Below are 27,224 nucleotides of genomic sequence, written 5' to 3'. Positions count from 1 at the left end.
ATTAAATGTGTAGATTGCTTTAGGTAGCATAGACATTTCCACAATATTTATTCTTCCAATCCAGGAGCATGGAACATTTTTCCATTTCTTGGTGTCTTCCTCAATTTCTTTCATGAGTACTTTATAGTTTTCTGAGTATAGATTCTGTGTCTCTTTGGTTAGGTTTATTCCTAGGTATCTTATGGTTTGGGGTGCAATTGTAAATGGGATGGACTCCTTAATTTCTCTTTCTTCTGTCTTGCTGTTGGTGTAGAGAAATGCAACTGATTTCTTTGCATTGATTTTATATCCTGACACTTTACTGAATTCTTGTACAAGTTCAAGCAGTTTTGGAGTGGAGTCTTTTGGGTTTACCACATATAGTATCATATCATCTGTGAAGAGTGATAATTTGACTTCTTCTTTGCTGATTTGGATGCCTTTAATTTCCTTTTGTTGTCTGATTGCTGAGGCTAGGACCTCTAGTACTATGTTGGATAGCAGTGGTGATAATGGACATCCCTGCCGTGTTCCTGACCTGAGCGGAAAAGCTTTCAGTTTTTCTCCATTGAGAATGATATTTGCGGTGGGTTTTTCATAGATGGCTTTGATGATATTGAGGTATGTGCCCTCTATCCCTACACTTTGAAGAGTTTTGATCAGGAAGGGATGCTGTACTTTGTCAAATGCTTTTTCAGCATCTATTGAGAGTATCATATGGTTCCTGTTCTTTCTTTTATTGATGTGTTGTATCACATTGACTGATTTGCGGATGTTGAGCCAACCTTACAGCCCTGGAATAAATCCCACTTGGTCGTGGTGAATAATCTTTTTAATGTACTGTTGAATCCTATTGGCTAGTATTTTGGTGAGAATTTTTGCATCTGTGTTCTGCAAGGATATTGGTCTATAGCTCTCTTTTTTGATGGGATCCTTGTTTGGTTTTGGGATCAAGGTCATGGTGGCCTCATAAAATGAGATTGGAAGTTTTCCTTCCATTTCTATTTTTTGGAACAGTTTCAGGAGAATAGGAATTAGTTCTTTAAATGTTTGGTAGAATTCCCCCGGGAAGCCATCTGGCCCTGGGCTTTTGTTTGTTTGGAGATTTTTAATGACTGTTTCAATCTCCTTACTGGTTATGGATCTGTTCAGGCTTTCTATTTCTTCCTGGTTCAGTTGTGGTAGTTTATATGTTTCTAGGAATGCATCCATTTTTTTCCAGATTGTCAAATTTGTTGGCGTAGAGTTGCTCATAGTATATTCTTATAATAGTTTGTATTTCTTTGGTGTTAGTTGTGATCTCTCCTCTTTCATTCATGATTTTATTTATTTGGGTCCTTTCTCTTTTCTTCTTGATAAGTCGGGCCAGGGGTTTATCAATTTTATTAATTCTTTCAAAGAACCACCTCCTAGTTTCATTGATTTCCTCTATTGTTTTTTTGGTTTCTATTTCATTGATTTCTGCTCTGGTCTTTATGATTTCTCTTCTCCTGTTGGGCTTAGGGTTTCTTTCTTGTTCTTTCTCCAGCTCCTTTAGGTGTAGGTTTAGGTTGTGGACCTGAGACCTTTCTTGTTTCTTGAGAAAGGCTTGTACCGCTATATATTTTCCTCTCAGGACTGCCTTTGTTGTGTCCCACAGATTTTGAACCGTTGAATTTTCATTATCATTTGTTTCCATGATTTTTTTCAATTCTTCTTTAATTTCCTGGTTGACCCATTCATTCTTTAGAAGGATGCTGTTTAGTCTCCACGTATTTGGGTTCTTTTCAAACTTCCTTTTGTGGTTGAGTTCTAGCTTTAGAGCATTGTGGTCTGAAAATATGCAGGGAATGATCCCAATCTTTTGATACCGGTTGAGTCCTGATTTAGGACCGAGGATGTGATCTATTCTGGAGAATGTTCCATGTGCACTAGAGAAGAATGTGTATTCTGTTGCTTTGGGATGAAATGTTCTGAATATATCTGTGATGTCCATCTGGTCCGGTGTGTCATTTAATGCCTTTATTTCCTTGCTGATGTTTTGCTTGGATGATCTGTCCATTTCAGTGAGGGGAATGTTAAAGTCCCCTACTATTATTGTATTATTGTTAATGTGTTTCTTTGATTTTATTATTAATTGGTTTATATAGTTGGCTGCTCCCACGTTGGGGGCATAGATATTTAAAATTGTTAAATCTTCTTGTTGGACAGACCCTTTGAGCATGATATAGTGTCCTTCCTCATATCTTATTATAGTCTTTGGCTTAAAATCTAATTGATCTAAGGATTACCACTCCTGCTTTCTTCTGATGTCCATTAGCATGGTAGATTCTTTTCCACCCCCTCACTTTAAATCTGGAGGTGTCTTCAGGCTTAAAATGAGTTTCTTGGAGGCAACATATAGATGGGTTTTGTTTTTTTATCCATTCTGATACCCTGTGTCTTTTGACAGGGGCATTTAGCCCATTAACATTCAGGGTAACTGTTGAGAGATATGAATTTAGTGCCATTGTATTGCCTGTAAGGTGACTGTGACTGTATATGGTCTCTGTTCCTTTCTGATCTACCACCTGTAGGCTCTCTCTTTGCTTAGAGGACCCCTTTCAATATTTCCTGGAGATCTGGTTTCGTGTTTCAAATTCTTTCATTTGTTGTTTGTCCTGGAAGCTTTTAATCTCTCCTTCTATTTTCAATGATAGCCTAGCTGGATATAGTATTCTGGGCTGCATGTTTTTCTCATTTAGTGCTCTGAAAATATCATGCCAGCTCTTTCTGGCCTGCCAGGTCTCTGTGGATAAGTCAGCTGCCAATCTAATATTTTTACCATTGTATGTTACAGACTTCTTTTCCCGGGCTGCTTTCAGGATTTTCTCTTTGTCACTGAGACTTGTAAATTTTACTATTAGGTGACGGGGTGTGGGCCTATTCATATTGATTTTGAGGGGCGTTCTCTGAACCTCCTGGATTTTGATGCTCGTTCCCTTTGCCATATTGGGGAAATTCTCCCCAATAATTCTCTCCAGTATATCATCTGCTCCCCTCTCTCTTTCTTCTTCTGGAATCCCAATTATTCTAATGTTGTTTCGTCTTATGGTGTCACTTATCTCTCATATTCTCCCCTCGTGGTCCAGTAGCTGTTTGTCCCTCTTTTGCTCAGCTTCTTTATTCTCTGTCATTTGGTCTTCTATATCACTAATTCTTTCTTCTGCCTCATTTATCCTAGCATTGAGAGCCTCCATTTTTGATTGCACCTCATTAATAGCTGTTTTGATTTCAACTTGGTTAGATTTTAGTTCTTTTATTTCTCCAGAAAGGGCTTTTATATCTCTCGAGAGGGTTTGTCTAATATCTTCCATGCCTTTTTCGAGCCGGGCTAGAACCTTGAGAATTGTCATTCTGAACTCTAGATCTGACATATTACCAATGTCTGTATTGACTAGGTCCCTAGCCTTCAGTACTGCCTCTTGTTCTTTTTTTTTGTGGTGAATTTTTCCGCCTTGTCATTTTGTCCAGATAAGAGTATATGAAGGAGCAAGTAAAATACTAAACGGGTGGCAACAACCCCAGGAAAATATGCTTTAACCAAATAAGAAGAGATCCCAAATCGTGAGGGGAGCGAAAGGGGATAAAAAGAGGTTCAAAAAGGAAGAAAGAAAAAAAAAGAAAATAATTTAAAAAAAGAAAACAAATAAGAAAAATATAATATATATATATATGTATATATATATATATTAGATAAACTAGTTAAAAAACGTTAAAAAAGAAAAAGGTAAAAGTTAACAAAAATTTTACCAGAAGGTGAGAAAAAAAACAAAAAAGAAAAAAGAAAAAAATTAAATTAACTGCAAGACTAAAAAAAATCACAGGGGAAAAGCCATGAGTTCCGTGCTTTGCTTTCTCCTCCTCTGGAATTCTGCTGCTCTCCTTGGTATTGAAACCACATTCCTTGGTAGGTGAACTTGGTCTTGGCTGGATTTCTTGTTGATCTTCTGGGGGAGGGACCTGGTGTAGTGATTCTTAAGTGTCTTTGCCCCAGGCGGAATTACACCGCCCTTACCCGGGGCCGGGGTGAGTAATCCGCTCGTGTTTGCTTTCAGGAGCTTTTGTTCCCTGAGCGCTTTCTGTAGAGTTGCGGAGGATGGAAATACAAATGGCGGCATCCTGGTCTCCAGCCCGGAGGAGCCGAGAGCCCAGGGCCGCACTCCTCAGTGCGCGCTCAGAGAACCGTGCCCAGTTACTCCCGTCTTCCTGACCTCCGGCCGCGCTCCGAGCTCACCAAGCCTGCGACCGGTTCAAGGTAACCCCGAGCTGTGAGCTTACTGTCGGCTCTGTCTCTGTAGCTGGCTTTCCCGTTCCAATACCCGCAAGCTCTGCTACACTCAGACACCCCCAATCCTTCTGTGACCTGCGGGACCTGAGGCCACGCTGACCCCGCGTGGGCTTCGCCCCGGTTTAGCCTCTGGAGCGATGTCCCTCAGTGGAACAGACTTTTAAATGTCCTGGTTTTGTGTGCCGTTGCTCCGCCGCTTGCCGGGAGCCGGCCCCTCCCCCCGGGGTCTATCTTCCCGTAGCTTTGGATTCACTTCTCTGCCAGTCCTACCTTTCAGAAAGTGGTTGTTCTTCTGTTTCCAGAATTGCTGTTCTTCTTCTCTTCGATCTGCTGATGGATTTTCAGGTGTTTGCAATCTTTAGATAAGCTATCTAGCTGATCTTCTGCTAGCTGAAGTAGTCTCAGCCTGCTACTTCTCTGCCATCTTGACTTCTCCCCAAAGTTTTTATTTTGAATTTAATTTTATTTATGTATTTTTTAGAGTGGTTTTAGATTTACAACAAAATTGAGAGTAAGTTACAGACATTTCCTATCTACACCTTGCCCCTGCATATGCACAGTCTCCTCCATTATCAACATAACTTAGCTGAATGGTACAATTTTACCAAAGATAAGACAATATTGACAAATCATAATATCCAAAGTCCACAGTTTCCCTTAGAGTTCACTTTTGGTGTTGTATACCCTATGTTTTAAAATTAATGTATAATGACAAATTTTCATCATTCTAATACCACAAGTATTTTCACTGTCCTAAAAATTCTCTGGGCTCACCTTATTTATCTCCCTGACACAAACTTCTGGCAGCCACTGATTATTGTCCCCATGGTTTTCCCTTGTCCAGAATGTCATATATTTGAATCATACAGTGTGCACTCTCCAGGTTTTGTTTGTGTTTGTTATTGTTGTTGTTGTTGTTCTTTTATAATCAATTAACAAACTGAAGGAAATTGTGATTTGCTTTCAAGTGTGGTCAACTATGAATAAAGCTATTATAAACATCTGTAGGCACTGTACCATTTTGCATTCCCAACAGGAATTAATGAAAGTCCCCATTGATCCACATCCTTACCAGCATATGGTGTTAACCTATTTTAGATTCTGTTCATTCTAATAGGTGTGTCGAGGCATCTCACTCATGTTTTAATTTGTATTTCCCTAAGGACATATGATGTAGAGTATCACTTCATAAGTTATTTGCCACCTGCATATACCATCATTGGTAAGAGATTTATTATGGTCTTTGGCTCATTATTCAATTGGTCAAATCAGCCAACAGTTTTATTGTTGAATTTTAAGAGTCCTTTGTATATTTTCAACAACTGTCTTTTATCAGACATATCTTTTATGTATATTTTCTCCCAATCAGGTTTTTCTTCTCATTCTCTTGATACTACTTTTTGCAAAGTAGAAGTCTAATTTTAATGAAATCTAGCTTAGCCATTATTTCTTTCATGGATTGTGTCTTTGGTCTTTTATCTAAAAAAGCATCACCATGCCCCAGTCACTTAGGTTTTATGCCAAGTGATTTTCTAGGAGGTTTATAGTTTTGCATTTTATGTTTGATCTATGACTGATTTTGAGTTACTATTTATGAATAGTGTAAGATCTGTGAGTAGATTCTACTCTTTTTGTTTTTTTGCATGTGAATGTTGAGTTATTCCAATATCATTTGTTGCAAAAGTATCTTTGCTTCTTTACATTTCCTTGTTTTTTTTCCCAAAAATTATGCGGCTATATTTATGTCACTCTATTTCTAGACTCCCTGTTCTGTTTTGTTGCTCTGTTTGTTCTCTTTACAATTGATTACTACTATAGCTTAAGTTAAGTCTTGAAGTTGAGCAGCATCAGTCCTCTCACTCTCTCTTTCCTTTCAATACTGTGTTGGCTATTGTGGGTCTTTGCTTTTCTATATAAACTTTAGAATCACTTTGACAATACCTACATAATAAGTGGCTGATATTTTGATTGGGATTTGATTCAATCTATAGATTAAGTTGGGAAGAACTACATCTTAATAACATTAAGTCTTCCGATGAACATAGGATGTTTCTCCATTTATTTAGCTTTTCTTAATCAGAGTTTTATAGATTTCTTCATGTAGATCTTAAACATATTTTACTAGACTTCTACTTAAGCATTTCATTAATTTGTGTGCTAATATGAATGTCATAGTGTTTTTAATTTCTAATTCCACTTGCTTATTATTCATGTATAGGAAAGCAATTGACTGTTTTGTATTAATATTGTATTATACAATCTTGCTAAACTGTGCATTAGTTCTAGGACTTGTGTGTGTGTATGTGTGTGTGTGTGTGTGTGTTCTTTTGGACTTTCTGTAAGCCATTCATGTCATCTGAAAACAAAGTCAGTTTTATATTTTTCTATTTTTTGCTTTTACTTCCTTTTCTTGTCTAATTTCATCAGCAAAAGCTAACAGTATGATGCTGAAAATGATGAGGGGTGAGGGGATGTTCTTGCCTTGTACCTGATCTTGATTGGAAGTCCTCAAGTTGCTCACCAGGATGTATGATGTTAGCTATAGATTTTTTGGTATGGGCTCATTATCAAATTGAATTAGTCCATGCTGTTCCTAGTTTACTGTGAGCTGCTATCACAAATGGTTGTTGAATTTTGTCCAATTATTATTTTTACATCCATTGATATGATGTTATTTTTCATTTTTACTCTATTAATATGATAAATTACCTTAATTGAATTTCACATTTTTTTGAAGATTTTATTTATTTATTTGACAGAGAGAGCCACAATGAGAGAGGGAATAGAAGCAGGGGGAGTAGGAGAGGGAGAAGCTGGTTTCCTGCCCAGCAGGGAGCCTGATGCAGGGCTTGATCCCAGGACCCTGAGACCATGACCTAAGCTGAAGACAGAGGCTTAACAACTGAGCCACCCATGCGCTCCTGGATTTCAAATGTTAAACCAGCTTTGGATACCTGGGATAAATGTTACATGGTTGTGATTTATAATTATTTTTATCCCTTGTTGGATTCAATTTGTTAATATTTTGTTGAGGATTTTTGTATCTATGTTCATAAGATAGTCTATGGATTTATTTTTCACTCTCTCTGCTTTAATAATTTAGGATGGCGTACTTGCTTAAATCTGTCTTTGTATTTATCACTTCATATATTCTCTTATAAGTCTTGCTTTCAAAGATGAATTGGTCAATCTACCTTTGCAGTATGAGGGAAGAGCAAGCAAACATGTTTAACCGCTTGCCTGAAATCCCAAGTAGAAGAAAAAATAAGACTGGTAAATAAACAGACACAGTACAGATACATACACTGAGGACTTCCTTTTCAAAACAGGGTTTTTTTTTTTAAGCATCTTATGTGTTTTTCTTCCCCAACCCCCTGGGAGCACCATTTTTATATTTTAAAAAAAATAAGTAAATAAAAAAAAAAGAAAGAATAAACCTGTGATGGTAGAAGAATTTTGGGGGAAAAATCTATCATCCTGTTTCTATAAGGCACTCTCGTAACTGCGGAGAATGAAGATGCTGATTCTTTGTCTGAAACATTTTGAACAGTGAAAACCTACTCATCCTTTAAATCTCATTTCAATGGTTTCTTTCAAGACTCTTTCCCATACCCTTCAGACCTGGTAACAGAAAAAGCCTACTGTCTTTGTCAGCAACAAAGTGTCAGTTATAATGTCTCCACTTTCATTTATAATTTTGTTCAGTTGAGTCCTCTCTCTTTTTCTCTCTGCTTGTTTAGGTAAAGGTCTGTGAATTTTGTCTTTTCAAAAAACCAACTCAGGTTCAATGATTTGTTCTATTGTCTTTTTAATCTTTATTTCATTTATTTCTGCTCTAATCTTTATTCTTCTTTTTCCTTCTTTTGTGGACTGTTTTTCCTTTTCTAATTCCTTGAGGTAGAAAGTTGTTTACCTGAGATCTTTGGGGTTTTGTTTGTTTGTTTGTTTTACTATAGGCACCTATTGCTGTAAGTTTCCCTTTTAAAATTGTGTTTTCTACATGTCACAAGTTTCAGTATTTGTATTTTCATTTTTTTCTCAATATACTTTCTGATATCTGTATATCAGAATTGATATACAGATTCTGTATATTGATATACAATTCTGTATATCAGAACTGAATAAGTCCTTGGTTATTCAATTTTCAGCTATTTGTACATTTTCAGTTTTCCTGCAGTTACTGATTTCTAGTTTCATATCACTGTGTAGAAAAAGATAAAGATAGGATTTCTTAAGTGTGTTAATCTAACCTGGACAATATCCTTATGCATGTCATGAAAAAGATGTATACTGTGGTGTTATTGGCTGGAATCTTCTGTGTATGTGTGTTAGGTCTATTTGATCTGCAGTGTTATTCAAGTCCACTATGTTCTTACTAATTTTCTGTGTGGATATTCTATCCAATGTTGAAAGTGGGGAACCGAAGTCCTCTGCTATTATTAGATTGTATCTATTTCTCCTTTTACAGCTGCTGATATTAGCGATATACACACCAATATTATAATATTAAGAAATTCTGAATTTGACTATATATTTCCCCTTACCAGTAAAATACCCTTTCATTTTAATTTGTTGTTGTTGTGGTGGTGGTGTTTTTACTTAGTATCCTTTCACTGAAACTTGAAGAAATCTCACTAGCATTTCTTGTAAGGAAAGTCTAGAAATGAATTCCCTTAGCTTTGTTTGATAATGTTTTTATTTGTCCTTCATTTCTGGGGAATAGTTTTCCATGTATAGTGTTTTTGGTTGGCATTTTTTTTTTTTCAGGATTTTGAATATACTATCCCACTCTCTCCTAGCCTGCAAGATTTCTGCTGAGAAATTTCCTGATCACCTTAAGGAGATTACCTTTTGTGTGATTAGTCATTTTCTTTTTGTTGCTTTTAAAATTCTCTTCTTGTCTTTGACATTCAAGGTTTTGATTATAACATTTCTCAGAATAATTTTCCTTCATTTATCTTGCCTGGAGCCCTTTGAAATTTCTGTGTCTGGATTTCCATATTACTTCTGAGATTTAGGAAGTTTCCAGTATGTATGTATGTATGTGTTTGATTAATTTTGAGAGAGAGAAAGTGAGAGAATGAGGTGGAAGAGTGGCACATGGAGAGAAAGAGAGAATCCTTAAAGAGACTCCCCACTGAGCACAGAGCCCAATCTAGGTCTTCATTCCAGGACCCTGATCATGACCTGAACCAAAATCCAGAGCTGGCCACTTAACCAGATGAGCCACCCAGGTGTCCATCAGTATTACTTAATTAAGTTAACTTTCTACCCCTTTTTCTCTTTTTTCTCTTTCTAGGAATCACATGATGTGAATGTTTGTTATCTTGGTCTCTTGTAATTCATGCAAGCTTTCTTTATTCCTTTCTTTCTGCCCCCCCACCCCATTTCTCTAACTTGCTAATTTCGAGTGATCTTTTTCTTTTTTTTTTTAAGATTTTATTTATTTATTTGACAGACAGAGATCACAAGTAGGCAGAGAGGCAGGCAGAGAGAGAGGAGGAAGCAGGCTCCCTGCTAAGCAGAGAACCCGATGTGGGACTCGATCCCAGGACCCTGAGGTTATGACCTGAGCCGAAGGCAGCTGCTTAACCCACTGAGCCACCCAGGCGCCTTTGAGTCCACTAGCTTTTTTCTGCATGATCAAGTCTATTATTGTAGCTTTTTTTAAATTTTATTTTATTTTTTAAACCTCTCGTTTTGTTCATGTGCTATTTATCTTATTTCACATGGTTGTCTATTTGTGTTCTCTTTTATTTCATTGAGTCTCCTTCAGGTGTTTATTTTGGATTTTATTTATTTATTTATTTTTTGTCAGGCAAATTATAGATCTGTATTCCTTTGGGGTCTGTTACTGGACCTTTATTAGTTTCTTCTGATGGTGTCATATTTGCCTGGTTTTTCATCATCTGTGTAAACGTTGCATAGTTTGTACTTCAAAGAACAAACACCCCTTTTAGTCTTTAGACTATTTTCAGCAGGTAAAGAGTTTCCTATCTGCTCCACAGGTCAGTGATATTACTTCCTGAGTTGTGCTTCTGCTGGATTGGAGCCAGTTACTGGGCTTTCACTTGATGTGCAATGAGATCCATGACTGATTGACTTGTTATCTTGGGCTTGGGTGCACATGAATCTGTTTGGTCCCTAACTGGATAGGACTGTCAATAGTATCTTGTTCAGTGGGGGGAGCTGGGACAGGAATTTACTTTAAGGTTCATAGTTGGGTCCTGAGGCAGTGAGCCTTTTACCTAGTTCACAGCTGGTGTGGTTTCCATCAAGTCCCTGGAAGGTGTGCTGCCTGGTCCTTGGGTGGGATTCTGAATCAACAGGACCAGTCCTCATTGTGACTAAGAGAGACAGGAACTCTGCCCCAGGGCTATTCAGATTGCACAGCCAAGATTGAGGTCTATAGGGATGCCCTGGCTCAGTCAGTTAAGCATCTGCCTTCAGCTCAAGTGGTCCTGGGATTGATTTCCCACATTGGGCTCCTTGCTCAGCACGGAGACAGCTTCTCCCTCTACATGCTGCTCCCCTTGCTTCTGTGGTCTCTCTCTCTCTCTTTCAAATATCAGATAAATAGATAAATCTAGGGAAAAAAAAAAAAATTGAGGTCTACGAATCTAGCTCTGAAGGCATGGATGGGTAAGTCACCATGAACCTTTGATCCACCAGGTTCATGGATCAGCTAGACTGGTCCCTGATAGTGACTGGAGGGGCTAGAGCTATATATACATCCTGTCAGGATCTCCAGGGGCATGGATAGCAATGTTTCTGACTGGTCTTCTGGACCAGCAGTATTGTTTATGGACTGTGGCCTAGAGGGGCTGGAGGTGAGTATAGGGCCTTTCAGCATCACTGGGAGGATAGGTTGAATTGTCTAAAACTAGATCCCTCTGCTGGCAAGTCTTATGTCCAACTGTAGCTGTGATGAGACTGTAGCCAAGTACAGTGCTCTTCAGGATGCCCCTGGTTGCAAGGAGAAGCGTTGCCTGCTGAATCTTTCTGTTTGCAGGACTGTAGATGTACTGCAGTTGGGAGGAAGTACAAGACTCTTTCAGAATCTCTGGGGTTGCAGATGGGGGTGTCTGCCACTGGGACCGTGGGCCCTAAGAACTGATGGCACACTAGTGTGAGAGGGTTAAAACCATATATAGGGATTTTTCAGGATCTCTGGGGACCTAGACAGGAATTTCTCCTGCCTGGTCACTGTTTGAACAGGGATGCTTGTGGGCATTGGCTAGTTAGAGCTGGAGCCACATATAGGACCAGTTCAGGGTCTCAGTGTGTTCAGTTGTGAGTGTGTCTCCTCCTGGTTTCCTCTTCTGGCAGGACTATTGGCAGACTGTGGCTGGGAAGGCAGCAGCCCAATTACACATCCCTTTCAGAATCTACAGTCTGACTGAGTCAGAAGAACTTATCTCCAGGAACTCCTGGACCATGTCTGAGTGGGGTTGGAGTTGGTTTGCAGGTCATTTTAGAGTTCAAAGCTGAGACAGAGGTCTGCATTTAGGTGGGCATGACTTCTCCTGGGTCTCTCGCTCTGCTGTGCTGATCCCAGAACCAAAGCCAACAAGGCTATAGACAATTCTTCAGAGGTATGGAACTATTTCTAGGTCTATAACTAAGATCATGGTTTGTGAGTCTGCCACCTGGGTGTAAGCCTGCCTTCTGAAGATGTCTCTCATTGGTCTTGCAATGAAACAACAGTTTCACGATCTCCTACTTGGATCTCAAATCTCCTATGTAGGTACTCATGTCTGTAGATAGATACCAGATTACTGTTGTTATGAAGAGTCCTTCCAAGTCCAGTGTATCTTCCATCCATTCATTCTTTTTCCAGAAGAGCTTGATTTTATGAGTGTGAATTGCTCTAACATTTACAAACAATGGACTACAAAAATTTTGACCCAACCCCTTGTTTGCTCTTTAGAGAAATTAAAAGATTACCCAGAATATAAATGTACTGGAAAATCAGGATTTCCCCCACCCCACTCATTCCGGTGAATAAGTATCATTATATTTATTTAATTATATTTTGTCCTTATTGCTTAGGACCACTATAGAAAAGCATATGTTTATTAAAGAATTATTGATAAAACATCTGCTTTGTACAGGTACCCTTCTAGATGAGAACTCTGTTCTTGTGGTTTACATTCTAGCAGGACAAGACAGACAGTAGGCATAAAGTGAATAAGTACACAGAGTAAATAAATACACAAAACTCGATAGTATATGTGAAGGAGAAAAATGCTACAGAATGGGAAAACAAGAGTGTAAAACAGGGAAGGAGAGAAGAGAAGTCTGACTGAAATTTTAAATAAAGCGGTTATAGGAGGCCATATAGAGAAAATGACATCTGATCAAAAACTTGAGGAAGATGAACAAGTGAGTGGTGATAACACCTGGGGACAGAGCTTTCCATGTGGAATGAACCTACAATGGAAGTGTGCCTGGCACTTTCTGGGAACAGCAAGGAAGGAGATGTGGCCCAGGAGACCCACGGTATCAGAATAATAATACAGGATGTCAGAAGGTGACAGGGGTCCAGGTAAATGTGGCTTCTTAAACCATTGTAAGGAAGTGGCATCTATTCTGAGTTAAATGTTACATTATTGCAGGGTTTTGAAAAAGGAGTGGTATGCTGAATATTTATGTTTTAACAGGATCCCACTTGCAGTTGTGCTGCGAATGTTCCCTGTGTGATATGGGGAGTGAATACCAGTTAGGTGGGGAAGGCACAACTCCAGGTGACATGGTGATAGTCATGATCACAGGACTAGTCACAGAGCAGGTAGAGGAACTGGATGCATCTTGATGAAAGAATTACAACATTTCTTATTGGTTTTGGGTTTAGAGGGTGAAAGAAAGTGATGGGTCAAGGATGACCTCATGGTTTTTGTCAAGAACAGTGAAAGGGAACAAAGGGCTGGGGCATGGCATTGGAGAAAGTGGCTGCTGGAGGAGGGAGTGTTGTACTCAGACGAGACTTCTTTGCACTTGACATAACTGAGATGTAAGAGATATATAGCAAGACATGACAAAAGGCAGCATTTCAGGGAAAGGTGTGAAACAGGTATACATTTGGCAGACAACAAATATTTCCTCAATATAATTTTGGTATTGGAATAAGATGAAAAAAATATGCATTAGTGGACCCAGGGTGAGATCCATAGTTAAAATTCATATATTATGGCAAAACAAAAGCCCGTCAGGGTAAGTATTCATGGAAGTGAAGCAGAATAAGAAACTGTCTTTGTTCCATAGTTGTTTCTTATCTTCTTACATTAACCTTCAAAAACACAATTAAATATATTTGTATATACTTTATATTTTGAATGTATTTTAAGATATTGTATACCTTAATATATTTATTGAAATGAGTATATTTGGAGATTAATTTTCAATAAGTACATATACATATGCTTTTCAGAAGTTCCAAATAAGAGTCAATTTTACCCATGAAAAACCTAAGGATGTAAGTAGGCTTAAATTTTTACTGTCATATTTTACTTCCTTCAACAGTAGCTTTCTAATTCAAACTCAATGTTTTTCTCTTCTATTTATTAAATATTATATTATGAGACCATAAATAAACTCTGGTGCTTCTTTGAAAAAATGGATTTAATACAAAGTGCATTCTGCTGCTAAATCTGGTAAGGAATAAGGCACATGGTGAGCTTAAAGCAATGACAGAAAGTGAGAAAACATGGTAGACACAGCCTGGTGTACCGAACAATTTTTAATCTGCTACTATATCATTACATTGCATAAAATGGAAAGCTGTAAAAGCTAAAAGTGTTTCTCTTAATAGAGCAGTACAGACTTTGTAATTTTTGGGGTACAAATTAATGGATCGAGGGTTGAAGATCTATACAACTAGAGAAATGTGGACCCTCAGAAAACAGAAATTCCTTTTGAAATCATAGGTCTTTGTTTCCTTTACATTGGTGAGGGTCTGCCCTGCCATGGTCAGATGTTTCTGAGACAGAGATATAATTGGGCTGTGACATACAGTCATGCTCGTGATACTAGCTCCAGTCATTCCCTGGAATATGCCTCAGAGACCACAGAACTGAATGATCCAAAGTAGCTAGAACCAGCAAAGCACAAAAGGGTTGAGCACATTCTGTCATGAAAGGTAAACCTGTGCAAGGAAAATGCTGGCTGGTAGTGACATTCCTTTCTATGCAGAGCAGGTGTGCCTGATTTCTGAAAAGGGCTTAGTGCTTGAAATTTTCTTTGAGCAGAATGTTTGAAATCATGCAAGCTGGAGTGGCAAATAAGGCAAAACCATTCCCCACATGTAGAAAAATCAGCAGAAGCTTTCAAACATATGACTTATGAAACGACACAGCTGGGATTCTTTTTAAGCTGTGTGTCAAGCTATTACTCAGAGCACTGAAGATGTAGTTTTGCTTCCTGCTATGTTTCTCTGAAAAGCAGTAGAAAAGAACTGACTGGCTACATTCAAATTGTGGAGAGAAACATAAAAAATGGTATATGCTATTCAATCAGGAATTTCTCTGCTTTTATTGAAGCTGCAGCCTTTGTTATTAGTCAAAATTACAATGAAAATACCGCCACTTAAGTAAGTCATTGACGCTTTGTAGGCCCTTATGTGACATGTAGAGGGTGGCAACATAACAAAGTAGTGGAGAGAATATGTTTTCATGTCAAAGAGCTTGGATTGCAGGACTCGATCCACGAATTTCTTGTTAAGAGAAATGAATTTTACCAACTTTTAAATAGGGCATAGTAAGAATACAGACCAAATAGTATAGGCATTTTTATGAAGAGTGAGAAAATATTTGTAAATATTTATTTCTGAATTGTAATCTCTCAATATCTCACAACCAGTAGGGCTACTATAAAAGGGTTGGTGAAAATGTGGAGAAAGTGGAATACAAGTGCACTGTTGGTAGAAATGTGGAAAACAGTTTAACAGTTCCTCAAAATATTAAAAATAGAATTACCATATCATCCAGTAATTCCACTTCTGAGTATATACTTCAAATAACTGAAATAAGGGTCTGTACACCATTTTTGGTATCTATACACCCATGTACATAGTGGTATTTTTCACACTAACTAAAAGGTGGAAGTAATCCAATGTCCATTGACAGATAATGGATAACCAAAATGTGGTATGTGGATGCATGGTATTTCTTTTTTTAAGATTTTACTTATTTATTTGAGAAAGAATGTGTGAGAGAGAGCACGAGCAGGGAGGAGGGGCAGGGAGAGGGAGAAGCAGACTCCCTGCTGAGCAGAGAGCCCAACACAACATGGGGCTCAGTCCAGGACCCTGAGATCATGACCTGAGCTAAAGGCAGACACTTAAGTGGCGGAGCCACCCACATACCCCTCACCATGCAGTGGAATATTATTTGGCATTAAAAAAGAGAGGAAATCCTTCCACATGCTACAACATGGATGAATCTCGAGAACATTTTGCTAAATGAGGTAAGCAAATTCTGAAAAGACAGATTTTTGTATTGTTCTACTTATACGAGGCATCATATACGTAAATGTATATGATGTAGTCATATCTGTAGAGACAGACTAAAGAGACCAAGCACATTTGTGGGTGCAAGGAGCTGGTGGAGGAAGTATTGGGAATTATTATTTAATGGGGACAGTTACAATTTGGGAAGATGAGTTCTCAAGGATGGATAGTGCTGATGTTTGAAAAACAATATGAACGTAATTAATACCACAGTACTGTGCATTTAAAAATGGTTAAGATAATAAATTTAAGTTATGAATATTTTACCATGTTAAAAAAGTTGGAAAAAAAATGTGAAGTCTTACTGACATCACAGTTATTATTGTGGATCATTCCCTAGAACCTCATGAAGATTATTGCTGGAAATAGGAACCAACACATTGCTGCTGTTGGGTCAGAAATAATTAAGAAAGCTCACTGGCTTTGAGGCACAAGCCAGCAGTATTCAAAAAGCCAAAGACAAATGGTTGGAAGAGATAATTAGGACTCCGATCCCCAAGTGCACATTTTTTTAAATCTGCACAAAAGAGAAATGGAAGTTTTGAACTTATGAATAAGGAAGTCCTAGTATGACTTTTTTAGAAGTAACCACACATCTACTAAATAAATTTAACTTACTGTATTGGGTAGAACAGGTATTAAAATGCATATTAAGGGTGCCTGGGTGGCTCAGTGGGTTAAGCCGCTGCCTTCGGCTCAGGTCATGATCTCAGGGTCCTGGGATCGAGTCCCACATCGGGCTCTCTGCTCAGCAGGGGGCCTGCTTCCCTTCCTCTCTCTCTCTGCCTGCCTCTCTGCCTACTTGTCATCTCTGTCAAATAAATAAATAAAATCTAAAAAAAATGCATATTAAAAAGCCAGTAGATACACAATAAAACAGAGGGAAAATTATGCCTTCTGCATTTCTTCCAGACAAAATGTTAAATCAAAAGGGGTTTAAAATATAGTCATTAATCTTAAAAGTCCCCCCCTCCCGAGACTGTTAAAATATTTGAAAAGGATCCCATTCAGAAACAAAATCTATCTATCTATAAATATGTATGTATATATGTATGTATATATGTAACTAAAAAAACAAAAATTCAAACTGAAATTCTACAAAATTCTACTAAACAAATTTTACTAAAATAATTAACAGAAATAGTTATTCCACAAACTTGAAAATATAATTAAAACTATAAGATATACATACATGTACATGTGTATATATACATATGTGTGTATTTATATACACACATATACACATATATATTCACAGAAATGCAAAAATGTTAGGACTTAACACAAACTCCTTTACCTCACAATTTTACTGGGTCAGGAGTCTGTCCACAGATTAGCTGGGTCCTCTGCTCAGTGTCTCCCAAGCTGGAATCAAGGTACTGATTAGGCTGAGTTGCTTTCTGGAGCACAGGTACTTCTTCCAACTTTATTTCTCTGTGGCTGTGGGACTGAGGGTCCAGGACACTCATGGTGGTTGGCTGGAGGCTGCCCACCATTCCATGCCATGGGGTCCTCTCCATTGGAAAATCACAACATGACTGGCCGTATGCATCTTCAAAGCCAGTTGCAGAGTCTGTTTTCACCTAAGACATAATTTAAATTGAAAAACTTAATTACAGTTATGTTATATGGTATCAACTTTGCTCTAGACTGTTGGTTAGAAACAAGTCACAGGGCAACCCATATTAAATTGGAGGTGATTACACAATTGTGTGTCATGGGGAGTCGCTTAGGGTGCCTCTGCCACCCATGGTAAAGGCACAAACTATCTAGGAAATTAAAAGAACAAAATACAAAAAAAATTTTTTAATTAAAATAAAAAATTAAATAACAGAAAACAATGACACCATAGATAAATAATAAGACCCCCAAAAGTCTTAGGCTGAAATAAATCCACAATTAAATTATCTGAAATGACAATAAATCATTTTTGACTTTAAAAATAAGATGGAGAGGAAAACATTCAAGAAATCCTTAGGTGAGTTTTAGCTAAACCAAACCAAAAAAAGAAAACAAACAAACAAACAAACAAAACAAAACAAAACAAAACAAAAAAAAAGGAGTAGCTCTAATTGCTATTATGTGCACCCAAGAAACTTGAATATAATCTATTATATATTTTTTTAAAGATTTTATTTATTTATTTGACACAGAGAGAGATTACAAGTAGGCAGAGAGGGAGGGGGAAGCAGAGAGGGAGGGGAAAGCAGGCTCCCTGCTGAGCAGAGAGTCCAAGGCGGGTCTGGATCCCAGGACCCTGAGATCATGACCTGAGCCAAAGGCAGAGGCTTAACCCACTAGGTCTTATTTTTAGGATTCCGTTTTACAATAAAACTTTTACTTATCGTGTATTCTGTACAGTTCCAGAGACAACTTAGTATCAGAATAATTTGCATATGTCCAAGTTTTTCTCCTGACCTGATGCCCCCTTTTTAATATAAATCCAATAATTCAAGAAATAGGAGTCTCAAACGAAAAGAAAACAAGTTCTCAGAATACATGAAATTTTCCTGACTGTCCATCTTCTCTGCTGCATGCTTTTTTTTGTGTCAGCTATCACACCAGATATGAATGTAAAACAATTTATACAGATTTTTGGAATACCAACAAGAACAGAGGAACAATGTACTTACTTGGGGTTCATCCAAAAGAAGTCAGTGGAAAGACACCAATTGGAGCATAAGTGCATTCTAGAGAAAAAGAAGGAAGACAGTTTAAGCAAATTACTTTTGTTAAAAGAACATATTTTTTAGCTACAGTAATTTCAGTGATTCAAAATTAGTAACTTTCTCTGTTGTTCTCTTCAGGGCTGTGCACTGAAAGCTGAACTAGATCAAGCATGCATGGAAAACTGTTGAAATAAGAGTAAGAAATATAAGAGTGTAAAATCACAAGGACCTGCTGTTCTGATTTTTAAAAACTATTTTATTTGACACACACAGAGAGAGAGGGAGAGAGAGCACAATCAGGAGAAATGGCAGGCAGCAGGGGTACAGAGAAGTAGCCCCCCCCCCATAGAGCAGGGAGCCCAAAGTCAGGCTCGATCCCAGGACCCTGGGATCATGACCTGATGGGAAGGCAGTTGCTTAACCAACAGAGACACCCAAGTGCACCTGCCGTTCTAGTTCTTGTTCCCACTGCTTGTGCAGGTACATCCATGATCTCTGGTAACATCCTTACTAGCATTTATCCACCCATGAGCAGACACTGACTTAACTTTGCAGATTTCCTTTTTACCAGGCAATGGTAAACCAGCATTGTACGTCAAGAATCATTACCTCTCTTTGGAGCATTAGTACTTGGTGATTGAATGATTTGAAGACAGTCTCTGCCCTCTGGAAGATAAAAGCACAAAAGAGTAACAATGAGCTTGATAAGTTGGGTACATCTTCTGGGCTAGAGCATTAAGCACAGACATTTCTATTCAGACTCTCAGTTGGCACTCATGACATCTTTACAAAAGAACTATTACTGCAATCCTAGTGGAGAAAGCGAGGAGAAAAAGATTATAAGGTTTTTAGACTCTAGTAATAGCTAAATGAGCAATAAACATAAAGCAAGAAAAAAACAAACAGCAATTTGGACATTTTAGTTCAGCGAAGCATTCTCTGATAAGTTCTTATGAGTTTTACTGAGGAACATACTATGTGAAGAAACACAGCACTTCTAAACTATCTAGAGTAAATGACGTTTTTTTAAAAAAATTCCAGTCATTGCCAATAATATTCTTGCAAAACACAATGAAATGAAAGTTAAAATATCAGACATAGCTCAATAAAATAATGGCAAATCAAATCTCAATAGCATATATTCTTTGAAGAACTAAATAATTTTCTGAAGGAAAAACTCTTTAATAATATAGAGTTAATCTAATAATAAACTTAAAATATTTGAGAAAATATTTCACTATATACCACATCAGAAAATTGTCTACAAATACTATTTCTCCAAAATTATTATAATAAAAATTTAGGAACAGGTAGGTAGTTTAAGGTTATATTTTCCCCCCAAATCTTGCTTTGGATAGATCAATGGAGATTTTTAATCACATGAAATAGGAAGTTATCACTCTTTTGAAAATGAAGCTATGCAGATGGGTGTATTCCTAAACAGAAATAATGGAGTAAGGACCTAAGAAAGGAATATGAGTTCATTCTAAGGATACGATACGAGGTTGTCTCTATCAATTTGTACATGATCATTGAAAAACTGAAATTTTGCATTATTGAATTTTCAATATTATAATTGACAATTTTTGATTGAAATTGCTATTGCAGTTAAACCCACATACAAAGAAACTGAATTAAGCCTACAAATGTTGTTAAGTAATATCACTCCCTGGTGAACCCCTGGATGAATTATTTGATACATTTACTCTCAGATAACTTATAGATTTTATATATTTTATGCACTTGTTGGAAAAAAGCCAATTAAATATTGGATGACATCTGCCAAAATAAGTATTATGGTTTAAATATATTTGACATTGTGACATTCTCTCTGAAATTGATGAGGTTGCAGAGCTAATTGTCTGTTGAGTCCACTTTTACAATATGAAAATAAAACCTTATACTTAGCATTGAAGAAAACCCATATGATATTCCATTGAATAGCAGGAAGGGGTAGTTTAAGTTTATTCAAAACTGTGTTTAAATAATTAAGGTAGATTTGACCCATTAAGATATGTAGAAATTGTAAAGTAGAGTGCAATGCATTATGCTAAAAATATGAAAGATACATTTTGAGACTACTAACTCTGATCCTTTTTATTAAGATACAAGCCATATACCTATATAAAAATAATTTAAGGATCATGTAGGTTTATAAAAGCTTCCCCCATATTGATTTGTGTCCACATGGTTGAAGTTTGAATGAAGAATGTTAGTTTTGATCTTACAAATATCTTTGAAGGCATCTGAATTTTCCTTGAATTTTAAAGCTGATAAAACAATGTTTCTCAAACTTTACTTAACATCTGGGCTCTAATACATTAAATGCTAACTTTACACGTGGTTAGTTTAGCAATTTGGCTTTGGGAAGAACATATGACACTAGGTATCCCTAGTGTACGCACAAGGATAATTCCTTCTATTTTCCCAAAATCATTACCTGTGACTTGTCTTAGTTTAGACTGGGTTGCCCAGAAAGCAGATGTTGAGGCCTTGATGAAGAACCACATTCCCAGGGAGCAGCAGAGAGGGACAGATTGAGGCAGGATAGGTGGGAGATCATTTTGGAATGTACCATCGAACCTAATAACTACTAAGTGCAACTGACTTTTGTTTCCATAGCACATTTCCAAAGAAGCTTCACTAAAGGATTCTTGAAGTCTTCTATGGTGGGAGGAAGAAGAAGAAAAAGAAGAAGAAGAAGAAGGAGGAGAAGAAGAAGAAGAAAAAGAAGGAGAAGAAGAAGAAGAAGAAGAAGAAGAAGAAGAAGAAGAAGAAGAAGAAGGATGAGGAGGAAGAGGAGGAAGAGGAGGAGAGGGAGGGGAGGGGGAGGAGGAGGGGGAGGAGGAGGAGGATGATGACAAAAAGGAGGAGGAGGAGGACAAAAAGGAGGAGGAGGAGGAGAAGAAGAGGAAGAGGAAGAAGAGGAAGAGGAAGAAGAAGAAGAAGGAGAAGAAGAAGAAGAAGAAGAAGAAGAAGAAGGAGGAGGAGGAGGAGGAGAAGAAAAAGATGATGATGATGGAGCTGGTCATTAGAACAATAGCGGGAGCAAGAAACAAGTAAAGGGAAGAAAGTTCCAAAAGTGGATGAGAGATATTTATGCAATTGTTTAAGTTATTAAATGATAAACTACCAATAAAAAATAAAAAAAATCCTGATAATAGGTCATCTCATTGTAAAGATTTGTTTTGTTTTGTTTTAATTATGCTATAGTTTTCTCTAGGTTTAGTCCCTTGTTATTAGATTGCAAAGGAAGAACTAAAGCTATCATTTTCATATGCGATATTTTGCAAGTTTAAAAAAGTTCCCAAAGAATCTACAATTAACCCCTGAAACTAATAAATGAGTATAGCTTGTTCAAAGGATAAAACATTAATACCTAAGTTCAAATGATCTCCCATAAACCTGCAGTAAAAATTGAAATTTGAAATTGAAAAAAAAGAAAACCATTTAAAACATCATCAAAAGAGAAAAATAAGTAAATAAAAGTAAATAAAAAAGAAGATAAATACTGACTTAGATCTTCATTAATTTTAACAAATTTGCCATACTATACTACAAAACTGTGATCACAAAGACAGCATGGCACTAACACGAAAACAGACACATTGATCAATGGAACAGAATAGAGAGCCCAAATATGGACCCTCAACTCTATGGTCAACTATTCTTTGACAAAGCAGGAAAAAATATCTAATGGAATAAAGTCTCTTCAATAAATGGTTCTGGGAAAATTGGACAGCTATATAGAGAAAAATGAAACTCAACCATTCTCTTACACCATAAACAAAGATAAACTCTAAATGGATGAAATATCTCAATGTGAGACAGGAATTCATAAAAATCCTAGATGAGAACCACTTTGACACTGGCAACTTCTTTCAAGACACGTTTCCAAAGGCAAGATAAACAAAAGCAAAAATTAACTTTTGGGACTTTATCAGGATAAAAAGCTTCTGTACAGCAAAGCAGAGGCAGTCCTTGGAGTGGGAGAAGATATTTGCAAATGACATTACAAAGGGCTGATATCCAAGATATATAAGGAACTTCTCAAATTCAACACCCCAAAAGTAAATAATCAAGTCAAAATATGGGCAGAAGATAAGAGACAGATACTTCTCCAAAGAAGATGTACAAATGCCCAACAGACACATGAAAAAATGTTCAACATTACTAGCTATCACAGAAATTCAAATCAAAACCACACTGAGATACCACCTTGCACCAGTTATAGTGGCAAAAATTGACAAGGCAAGAAGCAACAAATCATGGAGAGGTTGTGGAGAAAAGGGAACCCTCCTACACTGTTGGTGGAAATGGAGCTTGGTATAGCCATTTTGAAGAACAGTGTAGGGGATCCTCAAAATGTTAAAAACAGAACTACCCTGGGACCCAGTGATTGCACTACTGGGTGTTTGCTGCTATAAACATTGGGTGTATGTGGTCCTTCTTTTCACAACATCTGTATCTTTGGTGTAAATACCCCAAATGTCCATAATAGTCAAAATGTGGAAGGAGCCCAAATTCCCTTCAATAGAGAAAGGGATAAAGAAGATGTGGTCCATATATACAATGGAATATTACTAGACACCAGAGAGGAAGAATACCCAACATTTGCATCAACATGGATGGAACTGGAGATTATGCTAAGTGAAATAAGTGAAACAGAGAAGAACAATTATCATTGGTTTCACTTATTTGTGGAACATAAAGAATAACATGGAGGACATTAGGAGAAGGAAGGAAAAAAATGAAGGGAAGAGAATCAGAAGGGGAGATGAGCCATGAGAGACTATGGACTCTGGAAAACAAACTGGGGTTTTAGAGGAGAGTGACAGTGGGGGATGGGTTAGCCTGGTGATGGGTATTCAGGAAGGCACATATTGCATGGAGTACTGGGTGTTATATGCAAACAATGAATCATGAACACTACATCAAAAACTAATGATGTACTATATGGTGACTAACACAACATAATCAAAAAATAAATTTAAAAAATAAGAAGAGGGGCGCCTGGGTGGCTCAGTGGGTTAAGCCGCTGCCTTCGGCTCAGGTCATGATCTCGGGGTCCTGGGATTGAGTCCTGCATCTGGCTCTCTGCTCAGCAGGGAGCCTGCTTCCCTTCCTCTCTCTCTGCCTGCCTCTCTCTCTGCCTGCCTCTCCATCTGCTTGTGATTTCTCTCTGTCAAATAAATAAATAAAATATCTTAAAAAAAAAAGAAGAGAAATACTTAGATCTTCATTAATTTTAAAAAATTTACCATATCAACATTAAATATTAATAGGGAAAACTGAGTGTGGGGTATATGTAAACTACCTTTCCAACTTTTCTCTATACCTAAAATGTATATAGAAAGTATATATATGTATGTATGTATTTATATATGTATCTATGCATATACATATATATACAGGTATCTATTGTACACACATATCTATGTGTACATAGACACATGTATTTATGTATATGCATAGATACATATATATACATACATACATACATGTAATTATATATACATATATTGCAATTATATATGTGTATGTATATATGTATCTATGTAGATACATATACATATATATATACATATACATATGTATCTAAAAGGTACATATATACATACATATATATAATTGCAATATATGTATATATAATTACATATATATTGTATATATGTTATACTATATATGTATGCATGTATCTACATAGATACATATATACATGCATACATATATCTATGTAGATAAATATATATGTATACATATATATTGTATATATGTATCTACGTAGATACATATATATGTACATATATATACATAGATATATATAGATATAGATATCTAGATATATATCATAGATATCTAGATATATATCATAGATATATAGATATATATATCATATATAGATCATAGATATAGATATATAGATACATATATGTGTATCTACGTAGATACATATATATATACATACATACATATATATAATTGAAATATTAAGTACATAGAAGAATTAGAAAGTTTGGAATATATATGTAAAATAAAGGTAGCAAATATTTACATTGTGTAAAGCAAGCCAGGATACTCAAGTGGTAGACTAGGACTTGATGTCAGTTTTGTGGCATTTGGTTAGTTATGCAACTTTATAAAGTTATAAATTCCTCATATGTGATTCCTCCTATGTGATAGAATGTGATTAGCTACGTAGATATATATATACATGCATACATGTATCTATGTAGATACATATATGTATATATGTATCTATGTAGATACATATATACAACATATATGTACATATATATGCATAGATATATAGATATAGATATCTAGATATATATATCATAGATATATAGATATATATCATATATAGATCATAGATATAGATATATAGATACATATATGTGTATCTACATAGATACATATATATATACATACATACATATATATAATTGAAATATTAAGTACATAGAAGAATTAGAAAGTTTGGAATATATATGTAAAATAAAGGTAGCAAATATTTACATTGTGTAAAGCAAGCCAGGATACTCAAGTGGTAGACTAGGACTTGATGTCAGTTTTGTGGCATTTGGTTAGTTATGCAACTTTATAAAGTTATAAATTCCTCATATGTGATTCTTCCTATGTGATAGAATGTGATTCTTATATCTATGTGAGAATATTTAAAGATCCAGCAAATTCTACTATTATTTAACCTGATAAACAATCATCTTATTATAGAGACTCAAAATAATATATTTTTATAAATATGGTCAAACCTTTGATAATGGGTGGATTGTCTAGGAACTAAAAATTAACAGAACAAGTCATGAATCAGGGAAAAAATGAAACAAAAATAAGCCTACACAAAAAAATTTAACCCCATTGGCCATGTCTTCATTTTCTTTTTTATGTAGTCTAACATGTATGAAATGCACCATACATTTGTGTTTTTCTTTTTCTCCTAGCTAACATCTCGTGTTTTTTTTTTTTTAATTTTAAGATTTCATTTATTTATTTGACAGACAGAGATCACAAGCAGGCAGAGAGGCAGGGCAGAGAGAAAGAGGAAGGGAAGCAGTCTCCCCACTGACAGAGAGCCTGATGCAGGGCCTGATCCCCAGACCCTGAGATCATGACCTGAGCCAAGGACAGAGGCTTTAACTCACTGAGCCACCCAGGTGCCCCTAACATCTAGTCTTTATTCTTTTTTATAAATGCTCCTCCTTGCCTTGGTTTCATCCTGTTTTGTGTGAAGAAATGTTTATTGTTAGTATTATTTAATACTCAGTTTGAATTTCTTTCTTTTTTTTGGTTTATCTTTCTTTTTTTTAATTAAATTGATTTATTTATTTTCAGAAAAACAGTATTCATTCTTTTTTCACCACACCCAGTGCTCCATGCAATCCGTGCCTTCTATAATACCCACCACCTGTTACCCCAAACTCCCACCCGCCCCCGCCACTTCAAACCCCTCAGATTGTTTTGCAGAGTCCATAGTCTCTCATGATCCACCTCCCCTTCCAATTTACCCCAACTCCCTTCTCCTCTCTAACACCATTTGTCCTCCATGATATTTGTTGTGCTCCACAAATAAGTGAAACCATATGATAATTGACTCTCTCTGCTTGACTTATTTCACTCAGCATAATCTCTTCCAGTCCTGTCCATGTTGCTACAAAAGTTGGTATTCGTCCTTTCTGATGGAGGCATAATACTCCATAGTGTATATGGACCACATTTTCCTTATCCATTTGTCCGTTGAAGGGCATCTTGGTTCTTTCCATAGTTTGGTGACCATGGCCATTGCTGCTATAAACATTGGGGTACAGATCCCCTTCTTTTCACGACATCTGTATCTTTGGGGTAAATACCCAGGAGTGCAATTGCAGGGTCATAGGGAAGTTATATTTTTAATTTCTTGAGGAATCTCCACACTGTTCTCCAAAGAGGATGCACCAACTTGCATTTCCACCAACAGTGTAAGAGGATTCCCCTTTCTCCACATCCTCTCCAACCCCCGAACTACTAGAACTCATACAGCAATTCAGCAACGTGGCAGGATACAAAATCAATGTGCATAAATCAGGGGCTTTCTTATACACTAACAATGAAAATACAGAAAGGGAAATTAGAGAATCGATTCCATTTACTATAGCACTAAGAACCATAAGATACCTGGGAATAAACCTAACCAAAGAGGTAAAAGATCTGTACTTGAGGAACTACAGAACACTCATGAAAGAAATTGAAGAAGACACAAAAAGATGGAAGACCATTCCATGCTCTTGGATTGGAAGAATAAACATTGTTAAAATGTCTATACTGCCTAGAGCAATTTATACTTTTAATGCCATTCCGATTGAAATTCCACCAGTATTCTTCAAAGAGCTGGAGCAAATAATCCAAAAATTTGTATGGAATCAGAAGAGACCCTGAATCACTAAGGAAATGTTGAAAAACAGAAATAAAACTGGGGGCATCACGTTACCTGATTTCAAGCTTTATTACAAAGCTGTGATCACCAAGACAGCATGGTACTGGCATAAAAACAGACCCATAGACCAGTGGAACAGAGTAGAGAGCTGAGATATGGACCCTCAACTCTATGGTCAATTAATCTTCGACAAAACAGGGAAAAATATACAGTGGAAAAAAGATAGTCTCTTCAATAAATGGTGCTGGAAAAACTGGACAGCTATATGTAGAAGAATGAAACTCGACCATTCTCTTACACCGTACACACAAAGATAAACTCAAAATGGAT

The sequence above is a fragment of the Mustela putorius genome, unplaced genomic scaffold (assembly GCF_011764305.1).
Source record: "Mustela putorius furo isolate JIRA1106 unplaced genomic scaffold, ASM1176430v1.1 tig00003845_pilon_pilon_pilon, whole genome shotgun sequence".
Classification (NCBI taxonomy): Eukaryota; Metazoa; Chordata; class Mammalia; order Carnivora; family Mustelidae; genus Mustela; species Mustela putorius.
The sequence above is the reverse complement of the archived record's forward strand: the minus strand, read 5'-3'. Positions refer to the sequence as shown.